The following is a 12306-nucleotide window of genomic DNA, read 5'->3' as shown; positions in this document are numbered from 1 at the left end:
TTGAATGTAGCTTTGACATGATGTAGCAAAAGTAGACCTACTTTTAGTCTTTGTAGCCTTTTGGATGCTATTGATTCTGGCTGGAAAGGAAGGTTTGATGGGGGTTTATCCTGCTATGTGAGGGACTTTGTTGTCCTGTTGTGTTTGTGCATGTCGTCACAGATCAAAGGGTTAGATGGCCTTCAGAGCAACGCCCCCCCCCCCCACAACACCCAAAACACATTTTGCTTCGTAACAAGGGCAGGCCCTAACTCACCATGTCCTTTTTGCACATATTGCTTTCTCAAGGGGCCATATTTTGGAGACAATTTATCATTATTATAGAGAGATGCTTTTGTTGTCCCTGTGAATCCTCCGCCCCCTCCTCTTGGAAGAGCTTAGGAATCATTGCATGTTTAGAAGATTGAAATCCCTGAGGTTTGCAGTAGGGGGTTGTGTAGCTAATGCTTAGCAGTGGCCATTTTGCCTTGAGGTAGCTAGCTCGACCCAGCGTGCCAGCAGTGAAAACCGTTGAAACAGTTCCACTGTTAGGAAAGAGGTCATTTTAGACCAATCAGGAGTGCTGATCCCTGGTTTGTCATCGAGCATCATTGAGTTGTATCAAGGCGCTAATACTTAAGTCTGTGACTGCATGAACAGAAGTGACTTTAAAAACCCTGTAGCTTCATTTTTGCTGAGAAAAAAATAATATATTAATATATACTATGTTTTTGAGAATGTACCATGTTATACTGTGATTTAACTTAGATATTTTATTGACCATTGTATTCAATTTTATCATTTAAAAATTCTATCATTTATCTATACAGAAATATATATGTACAAATAAATATATACATATATATACATACAGGTATATATATCTATATGAGTTAAGTTTGGTATACTTGGAGGAAGTGTTAGATGACTAGTTTTAAATGTTTTAGCTTTGTAGCAATTCTAGACAATGAAATAATTTGGATTTCGATTCCTCCTATATGACTGTGAAGACATTAGTGCCTGTGACAAAAAAAATGACAAGAAAAAGTCTAATCTCTCAATCCATCTATCTGTAACTACTATATCTATCAGTCTGTCAGTCTAACTCTTGTACTACCTAACATTATCAGGTTTTCTTTGATGTCTCCCACTCCCATGCCCCGTCAAATCCATTTACCCGTCTTTTTAAAGATTTTTTCCGGACTAACTTTTTCAGTCCTTAATCATATCTGTTGTTTATTGTACTCACACATTCATCTTTAGTTTATTAATCAACTTTTTTTTTCAGTCTGTCTATCCCTCCCTCTGTCTCTCACTTAGCAAAAAACAGAGACCAGTAGATACTGTGTTCTTGCTCCTTTCGACTGATTGTTGAAGATGATGATGATAAATTAATTGATGACTTAATTAATGAACAATGTTATTAGCGATGTGATTGAAGTGTGTGTCTGACGACCATGCCACTGTAGCGAGTCCAGGCTGTACCAAACTGCCAGGCAGCAAAGGAGACAGTGGTTGCTATGGTGTTGCAGTAGTGTTGCCATGGTGTTTCCATGACGTTGCCATGGTGCCGGTGCACCACCACCACTACCTGGTGTTTGCTGGGTAATATAATGTAGCATAATATCCTTCAAGTTGCCCTCAAGTGCTAATCTAGGATCTCATCCAGTCCTGTAACCATAATCATTGGGGATTTTACATTGAAATGTTACCTTGGAACAGTGATTTAAGGACAACTTGGTGGTGTTGCACTGCATGTGTTTGATGTCCATGCCACTTACATCTTAAACTGGACTGAAGATGACTGATGACAGGCTGAATATGTATATGTCATTCAACGTGTTGGGCTATGTTTTGCTTTTGTATGTTGTATTCTGGTGTGTGTGTGTGTGTGTGTCTGTGTGTGTACGTGGGTGTGTGTGTGTTGGAAACCTCATAGAACATTGTGGCTGGGTTGAAACTGTGATTTAAAGTATTTGTGCTTTTGAGAGTATTTTCTCATGGTGTGGGTGTGTTTTTGAGAGTATTTCTCGTGATGTGGGTTTGTTTTTGAGAGTATTTCCCATGGTGTGGGTGTGTTTTTGAGAGTATTTCCCATGGTGTGGGTGGGTTTTTGAGAGTATTTCCCATGGTGTGGGTGTGTTTTTGAGAGTATTTCTCGTGGTGTGGGTGTGTTTTTGAGAGTATTTCCCATGGTGTGGGTGTGTTTTTGAGAGTATTTCTCATGGTGTGGGTGTGTTTTTGAGAGTATTTCTCATGGTGTGGGTGTTTCTTTGTATGCATGTAGAGGGTGTTTTTCCTCTGTAGTTCTGCAGAAAACTCCAGGTCATTAAAAACAGCCCTTCATTAGGCACCAGTCATGTGTGTATGTGTGTTTGAGTCAGGGTGTGTTTTGGATGTATGTTACATACAGTACTGTACACATTCGGCTATGTGCAGTAGGTGTGTGTGTGTGACCCATTACTTCAATGCGGCATGATTCCACAAAATATCCTACACACAGACACGCACACACACACACTGCTGTACATGCATATAAAACACACACCTCCATCACTCAGCCAATGATCCTCATCATTCCCTGAGCTCCCAGAGAGCTACACTCTATAGCACTGCGTCAATAATTCCTCCATCACACACATGCCCACACACACACACACACACACACACACACACACATGCTGTGAATGATTGGATAATCAAGGTTAACATCTCACTCTACTACAGTATCTTGTGAGTCTGGTCTCTGTGCAGAGTGAGGTTCTACTGGTATATTGAATTGGATATATACAAAATGATACATTTTATATCATTTTGGCTGCAGAGCTTCTTTGTTTTGAGATTTCTTTGTTTTGTCTTTTTTGTCCTTTGTGGGATGACATGAAGAATAGTGTTTCACGGTTCTGTCCTACCTCTATGTGGGATGACATATGAAGAATGGTGTTTCACTGTTCTGTCCTACCTCTATGTAGGATGACATATGCAGAATGGTGTTTCACTGTTCTGTCCTACCTCTATGTAGGATGACATATGAAGAATGGTGTTTCACTGTTCTGTCCTACCTCTATGTGGGATGACATATGAAGAATGGTGTTTCACTGTTCTGTCCTACCTTTATGTAGGATGACATAGGAAGAATGGTGTTTCACTGTTCTGTCCTACCTCTATGTAGGATGACATATGCAGAATGGTGTTTCACTGTTCTGTCCTACCTCTATGTAGGATGACATATGAAGAATGGTGTTTCATTGTTCTGTCCTACCTTTATGTAGGATGACATATGAAGAATGGTGTTTCACTGTTCTGTCCTACCTATATGTAGGATGACATATGAAGAATGGTGTTTCACTGTTCTGTCCTACCTATATGTAGGATGACATATGAAGAATGGTGTTTCACTGTTCTGTCCTACCTCTATGTAGGATGACATATGAAGAATGGTGTTTCACTGTTCTGTCCTACCTATATGTAGGATGACATATGAAGAATGGTGTTTCACTGTTCTGTCCTACCTCTATGTAGGATGACATATGAAGAATGGTGTTTCACTGTTCTGTCCTACCTCTATGTAGGATGACATATGAAGAATGGTGTTTCACTGTTCTGTCCTACCTCTATGTAGGATGACATATGAAGAATGGTGTTTCACACTTCTGTATTCTACCTCTCAGTGCTGCTCTGTTGTAAATGTTATTTCTTCCAGTCTGCTGTCCATTCTTCAGTCCATTCTAAGATCCCATTAGACCACTAGTGCTGCTAATCAGTCATTGGTCCATACACATGAGTAATCTATTGGCCATTTCAGTTGTTTGTCATCTTTGACCTGGTAAAACGCATGGCACTCCCGAGTTCAAACAGGGTCCTCACCGGTTTTTGGCCGTGAAACAATTTCAAGGAAAAATAGGAGTGGTATGTGTTGTACTCACCAGGCCATAGCTATATCTAAGATACTAAGTTATTAGACAGCACATTCACTATGGTCCATATCGATATCATTGGACAACAACCTTCAGTCGTCCAGACTCAAATGGAATTCAGTATCACTGACCCGCCCAACAGTGTTTTAGCCTGGGTGGCTGCTCTCTACCTGTTTCTGCATTCCAAAACCTACTGACGCTACATAGTGCTGTGATAGGTGTGCTAAAGCAGAAAGGGACGGGCGTCCAGGCTATGATTTCTGTGCTGTTGGAATAGCACCCAGAGACCAGGCTTGAGTGTGTGCTGTACCTGTGGAACTGTGGGTTGCTAAGGCGGGTTGCTAAGGGGCTTGTTTGTGTCCAGCCCGGTCCTGATCTAAAGTGACTTGGTTTGTTTTGACACAGCCCATCTGGGGGGTGGGGGTGGCTGGAGGGTCAGTGCTGCACTTCCTGAGAATTGCTTCATAAAAATATGATTCTCTTTAAATAACCGCAGGCTGTCTCTGTGTTTCTTTACCACCCTGGTGTTTGTGTTGCTAAAATGTCTTTTGTTTTAGAATTTGGATCCCTATGTATCTATGTTTCTTTGTGTGTGTGTGTGTGTGTGTGTATGCTTGTGTGACTGTGTGTCTATGTGTGTGTTTTCCCCCTTAGATTACAGTATATGTTTCATCCAGTCATAGCCCCTTCAAATGGTTCAAAGGGTTTCTGAAAAATATTCAGAAGGAGCTCAGAGAGATGTTTCTTTGGTCCTCTACCAGAAAGAGAAGAGAGTGAGAGTGTGTGTGTGACTTTGCGTACGTCTGTGTGTGTGTGACTTTGTGCGCGCGTGTGTGTGTGTGTGTGTGTGTGTGTACACGCGCATGTGTGTGTCAGAGAGAGGTTGTTTGACAGGCTCTGCTTTGATCTGGCCTAGACTGACCTTACATAATCCAGCTCTTTCCTCAGATGGGCTAACAGCACACATCACTCATACTGCCTCAGCTCTCAACTCATCTACAACCACACATCAACCACCCTACTTCAAACTAAACCCATCTACAACCACCCTACTTCAAACTAAACCCATCTACAACCACACATCAACCACCCTACTTCAAACTCAACTCATCTACAACTACACATCAACCACCCTACTTTAGCTCTCAACCCATCTACAACCACACATCAACAACCCTACTTCAAATCTCAACCCACCTACAACTACACATCAACCACCCTACTTCAAACTCAACCCATCTACAACCACACATCAGTCACGCTACTACAGCTCTCAACGCAACTACAACCACACATCATAATTTGAGGTCACTTGAAGCACATTCTAATAATGCTTTATACTACATCTTAATCCTATTCATAGCAGCTTAAAGAAGCAGCCAGAGGGCAATAGAGAATAAGCCACAACTCAGTTCCATTGGAATTCAGGAGTTAGACTGAAAAATGGCGGTTATTCTTCAGTTGGACTTGCAAGTCTCTCCCTGAATTAGCTGAGTCTAAATGGAGTTGACCCCAACCCTGGTTTCTGAGCCCTCCTCGTTATTCCTAGTACCACAGTGGGAATAGCCTGCTCATTGACGCATAGGAAGCTGTCTTGTCTCCACACAACCTGACACAGAATATTATCCAGCAGCGATGATGGGGTTTTAAAGGCGTGTTATTAAAGGCGTGCTCATCCCCACGTGCCCTCTATCTGCTAATTAGACCTGCTTTGTCTATTTGATTGGCTAATGGCTAATTGCATTCTGGTGCTTCTGTGTACATTATGTAATGACTTCACGCTCTAATGAGATTGGCTAACAGGCAGGAGGAGGACGACGCCCCTAAACACTGATCTGATGTCAGGTAACTGCTTTCCCACGCAGGATTTAGGGAGGGTCCTGTAATCCTTGATCTTTAATTGCGCACAGACCCTTGGCCCTGATATAAGGTCAGTTGTGTGGTTTCCTCTCTATTGGTGAAGGTTAGGTTTAGTAAGGATCTGTACCTATGAGAAGTTTGTATCCACTCCCTGAACTCCACTTAGAGGTGCCTGGGAGAACATTTTCCAAATTGGTCATACATGTTAAAAAGGTGGAGGGAGAGATGACAGTCTATCAAATTGTAGGCATGGCCGCCATTTAACAAAAATGTAATTGCATTTACTAAAGTTTGGTTTGTACACTGCAAATGAAATGTGCTATATGTACTTTTTTTGCATTGTAATATCAGAAAAGGATCATATACAGCATATGGGCAGTCGTAGTGGGATGACAGTGTTCTCAATCTTTATTCACCAGAATTATTTTGGATGCAAACAAAAGGGCATCTTAAAATGAAGACTTTTGACATTTTGTTTACTGGTCAACAAAAGCCAGACCCGGATTAAAATGGAAACACTGCACACCACCTCCCTTCTATCAGTTGCAATAAGGGACATTCTCATATCCTCCTCAAACACATCAAGCACATCAGTGACCAATTTCAGACTGGAGACTAGATTAGAATGCAAAATTGTCGTTGCATTTCACCTAGCTTCCACATAGAGCATACATTTTACTTATTGCTTCTTTATATTGTTCCTTGAATTATGCAAATGGTATATTATAAGTATTAACTCAATAGCAACAATTTATTAATATATTTGGTGTGGCTTTAAGACAGAGTGGAGAATTCCACACTGGTCCTTTCAGAGGCATAGCAGAGGCCCAGTCTTGACTGCACACGCACTGATGTGGGCTCATGGTTAAATATTTCTGCGCATGAGGACAATACAAGAGAGTAGGAATGACATGGCTGGTGTCCAAACAAAATCTCTTTAAAAATCTATTTTTTAAAGCCTCCGCTCCAGCGGTTTCCTCCAGGAACCTGTGATCCTGTATAGATCTTAAAGGATTGTTTGTTGAGTCCTTCTGAAGCCCCTGAGCCAACTGTCATTATTAAGGCCAACAAAAAATATTTGCCCTTAACTTCCAGTTTGTATCACGCTAATATATGGAATTGTTTCACGAAGATCCTGTAATGGATCATTTATTAATTTGATTTGGAGTTGTAGAACGCTTGTATGTATTTCATTTATATATATTTTTAATTGGTTTGAAATTACATTAAAATTGGCATCTACTGCTAAGCCTTGTAGAACTGATGTCATGAAGCATTTGTACATAGGCAAATTAGATTTGGAATAAATATATCCTAACAAATAATGTATTGAAGTGTCTTTCCTATATCAAAAACATACATGAAAATTATATATTTTCTTCTCTCCTGTATTCAGCCATGTTACAATTTTCATGGTTTATCAGTAATGGCTCCCCTACAGTACATTGAAGTGCTACAGAACTTGTTTTCCTTCGGATGGCTTCCAAGAGTCTTGTGTGTCTTCCTGAGAATCCATTCAGTGTAGCTAAGGTGACTATTTGTTTGGAGCCCAAACTGTTTGAGAACTGTAAGAATGTGTAAGTCACAGGTGGAAAAAAAACATTGATTTGCACAGACTAACTTCTTTTAAAATGAGTAACACAATCATTTATTGCTCAAATAGTCGGTGTTCTGCAAAGGATTTTGTGAAATTTGCCACCAGAATTTCTCTGTAACATACAGCATAGTTGTAGGAAATGTTAGAGCCAATGGTAGAATTTTTGAGGGTTTGTAATATATATTAATGTGATACATATTTAAGCAAGTTTACATTCAATATTGATAAGCCCTAAAGTGAGCATCCTTCTATTAAAATTTTAAGCAATAACTTGTTTTAAATAGACTGTGACTGAATACTTACTGGGCACCATCCTCCTAAAAACAACTCAGAGAATGAAGGGTTTTATGCACATACAAAATATACACTGTAACTGTGCAATGATCAAAATATCCAAATGTAAGGAGAGAGGGACAGATTATGCTGATCTCAAATATATGATTTCTTAATCATTATGGAACCATATAGATTGTATTCACCATTCTAGTTTAGACAAGTTACTACATGATTTTCTGTGTGGGCCCGTGCTACACATTGCTTTGGGGCTACATTTCTGATGATGTCATATTTATAGCGCTAACTTATCATGGCCTGTGTTGCAGAAAAATAAAACCACTTTGACTGCTTGTTTTCCACCTGATTTGACGGTGTTTGAATTGCAAGTAACAAAATGTTTGATAGGCAGCACTTCATTCAGAGTTCAACCTCTGGACAGCCACAATGTAGCTAGTGATCAGACACTGGGTGAATTTGTTTAGCTTGGCCTGGTCTCTCAGCTTCTTTAGCTAATGTTCACAAATAAAAAAATAAAGAAAACATGACATCACTACATAGACCACCTGTCTGTGTCTTGCTTGTTTTTGTTATTATACCTAAATACAGAGCTTTTCTATAGACTGCTGTGTCATTCCTGTTTGCAATAGGCTCTAAAGTATGTTTGCAATAAAGCATGTTTGCAACAGGCTCTAAATTACACACGTTATGATGTAAACTGAAGTGTGTAGAGTCCTACCATAGATTTTACGAAGGTCCAGTTTGAATTTGAAGAACTCTCTGGTTCCATTTCGGACAGTACATTATTACAGTACACACACACATTCCTGCTATGGCCGGACTAGATAATGCTTCACTGATCTGAGATTTGTAGTACCTCTCCATGTTGCGGACATTAACATGCATCTCCTCCCTTTGTGCCTCAGTCTGTCTCTCTACCTCTCTGTGCTGTAACACCTGGCTACGGGCCAAGCTTTGACGCCCCTTGCCTCAATACTCCACACACTCACACTCTGACATATTCACACATGGGAGGTCAGACGGGGGGGGGGGGGCGATGAGCCAAGCAGGAAACAGCTGATTCCACGTTTAAATGCTACACTGTTGTTTAGCTCCCTGTCTGTGTTGCACTCAAGCATTTTATTTGTTTGTTTAAACCGGGTGGATTGAATCCTAAATGGTGACTGGGTGAAAGCCGTGCTATACTAGATCCTATACCATGGTTATGACATTGCATCACTTTGCACCGCTAATCACATCGGTAGCCAATTTTTAAGAGCAAATGGGTATGCACCGACAAGAACATTTATATCCAATACCGTTAGCTGATATTGATTTAACCTCCTGAGACCCTAAGAGGACATGTTTTAGGCTTCCTGCACCATGTACTTCATTCTGCTTAACTTAAACCAATTGTCCTTATTAGAGGACAGTTGTCTGCGCCGTCCTTAGATAGTATACTTACCAGGTCCTACTAATCCCAAATAGCTAATAGAAAATAAAAAATGCATACATTATCAAAGCTCAGGTCTTAGGAGGATAAGTTAATCGGCCGGTGCTGATGTCCTTTCTGTTCCAGTGAACCTTGCCACAAAATAATGATTTAGCTTTTGATGGCGCTTCTAATTTCGACAAGACATCCAATGGAGAACATGACACTGATGAAGAGAACGACCGTAAGTTCCACCGATTTAAGTTCACATCCCTCAACACTGCAGATGCTTTGTTCACACACTACAGCTCACTATTAAAGATGGGCTTAAACTTGCAGATAAACTCAACAAAGCCATTTCTAAAGCTTCCAATATTGTGCCCCACTATCGCAAGTCATTAGTTTACTCAAGATCTGGAAGGAGACAACAGTAGTCTGGTGGAACTCTGAACTGAAAATGATTGTTTCTGTTCTCAGTGTGGATGAAGAAAAGGTCACTACCTCTGAGCAACCTGTCCTTGCAGGGAGAAGTATGTCCTCGTTGGACACCCTAACCCCTATTTGGTAACAAGAAGTTTTAAAAAGTTCTTCTTCTTATTATTATTATTATTATTCAACGAATAATTACAAGACTGTGACATTGGCATTGCTAGTGTCATCATGCCACACATCAGAGGACTGACTAATCTCTCCTCTTTCTCCATTAGGTACAAGCTTGTCAAAAACCTGATAGTAGCATTTAAAAAATACTGGCTTCACTAGCAGACAAAGCCATACTTCTTGTAGATTGCCACAAAGAAGGCTGACCTTACCATAGACATCGACAATCGTGCCATATAGTTCACCAGCGATTCCCCATATAGTTCACCAGCGAACCCCCACATAGGGAACCCCCACCACCAGCAATGAAAAGTGGACTGGAAGCAGTCTATTTATCATCACCTTGTGTCTTTCTCCTAGCGCTGATCCTCTGATATAACACACAGTCACACATTCCTGTCACTGAGCAGAGTACATACTGTACTTATACCTCACAGCATCCTCCACTGCTACCAAGTGGCTTTACCTCTTTCACGGCCGTATCTTCTGACCGTACCACCGCTCAGTCCCACAGACTGATGTTTTTCTTAACAGAACATGACATCTGGTTGTCTTTAATGAGACATCAATGTAAAATATAGGTTGGTTATTGTAAATGATCAATTCTGATAATAAAATTGTTTTTTTTTCAAATAAAGGATTTAAAAAAACATATTTTGCTGTCTTGAAAGTCATTGAGATGTATGAAGCAGTATTACAGCTAGGTCTGGTATGTGAGAAGACAGATGAATATGTGTTACAATGTCCCCTTGTTCTTATTTTCCTTATTGATTTAATTCTGCCTTCCAACATCTCTGACCGGTTCCTTATACCCCCCCCCCCCCTCCCCCAAGCCCTGAGACACCATAGATTACTGTAGCCCAGCATTGGTACCTGGCATTGAAGAGCTGTATACCTTATAGATTTTAGACCTCTTATTTGCTGATGGTGATTCTATGGTGTCATGTGTATAAGATAGAGGTCAATGGTCATTCACACTCAGACAGTAACCTGACCACAAGAACATGAAGATCAGTTGTGAGATTTTTTTCCATTGCTGATAACTAGCTAGCCATGTTCATGAACGCTAATCTTTATTAAACCCAAACAGATTAGTGGAGACAGATTTTACTTGCAAATGTCATTAGCATAGACAAAGAAAAAACACTGTATATTACTCCACAAAATCAATTCAATTCAAGTTGATTTATTTGGAGGTGCAGACTGGTCTCCGCTGTGGTAATGGATGGGTGGGATTGGGGAAATGCTGAATGCTCCCCCACTATTATTCTATCGGAGGAGTATATTCTGTTTCATTAAGCCATGGACAGGACTAATAGGATAGCCATCTGCAAGGTAAAGAAATAAGAGACAGAGAGAGGCCAGAGGAGAGGAAGAGAGAGAGAGGCCAGGGTTGTGAGAGAGAAAGGACAGGGTAGTGAGAGAGAAAGGACAGGGTTGTGTGAGAGAAAGGACAGGGGAGTGAGAGAGAAAGGACAGGGTAGTGAGAGAGAAAGGACAGGGTTGTGAGTGAGAAAGGACAGGGTTGTGAGAGAGAAAGGACAGGGTTGTGAGTGAGAAAGGACAGGGTAGTGAGAGAGAAAGGACAGGGTTGTGAGAGAGAAAGGACAGGGGAGTGAGTGAGAAAGAGGACAGGGGAGTGAGTGAGAAAGAGGACAGGGGAGTGAGTGAGAAAGAGGACAGGGGAGTGAGTGAGAGAGAGGCCAGTGTTGTGAGAGAGAAAGGACAGAGGAGTGAGAGAGAAAGGACAGGGGAGTGAGAGAGAAAGGACAGGGGAGTGAGAGAGAGGCCTGGGGATTTTCATTCTGTCTAGTGTGGACTGTAATATGTTGTCTTTGTGCTTGTGAGAGAGAAAGGACAGGGGAGTGAGTGAGAAAGAGGACAGGGGAGTGAGTGAGAAAGAGGACAGGGGAGTGAGTGAGAAAGAGGACAGGGGAGTGAGTGAGAGAGAGGCCAGTGTTGTGAGAGAGAAAGGACAGAGGAGTGAGAGAGAAAGGACAGGGGAGTGAGAGAGAAAGGACAGGGGAGTGAGAGAGAGGCCTGGGGATTTTCATTCTGTCTAGTGTGGACTGTAATATGTTGTCTTTGTGCTGTGTAGGAAGAGGTTGTGTTAGTATCTGTGTTAGTCTTCCAGGTTTACGGCCATAATGTATCACTACCTGCCACTAGTATAAAAATTTACTTTATTTGCATAGCACCTTTCTAGTACAGTTACACAAAGTGCACAAACTATATCTCCCTACTATTGCCTGGGACTCCTTTCAGCCTGGTAGTCCTCCTACAGCCAGGGACCTCCTACAGCCTGGTAGTCCTCCTATAGCCAGGGACCTCCTACAGCCTGGTAGACCTCTTACAGCCAGGGACCTCCTACAGCCTGGTAGTCCTCCTACAACCAGCAACCTCCTATAGCCTGGTAGTCCTCCTACAGCCAGCGACCTCCTATAGCCTGGTAGTCCTCCTATAGGCTGGGAGTCCTACTATAGAGAATAGCTTTCACAATATCAACAAGCACAATTAAAATTGCACTTTGAAGAACCTCATTTACAACGGGTTGTATTTTGTTTTAATCTGCTTTTGTGCAAAGCAAATGATGTTGACATTGCAGGCATAATGCCTGGGCATCTGTAGCTCTGCTGTGAGAGCTGTCA

Source organism: Esox lucius, chromosome 20, assembly GCF_011004845.1.
Source record: "Esox lucius isolate fEsoLuc1 chromosome 20, fEsoLuc1.pri, whole genome shotgun sequence".
NCBI classification, from domain to species: domain Eukaryota; kingdom Metazoa; phylum Chordata; class Actinopteri; order Esociformes; family Esocidae; genus Esox; species Esox lucius.
The sequence above is the reverse complement of the archived record's forward strand: the minus strand, read 5'-3'. Positions refer to the sequence as shown.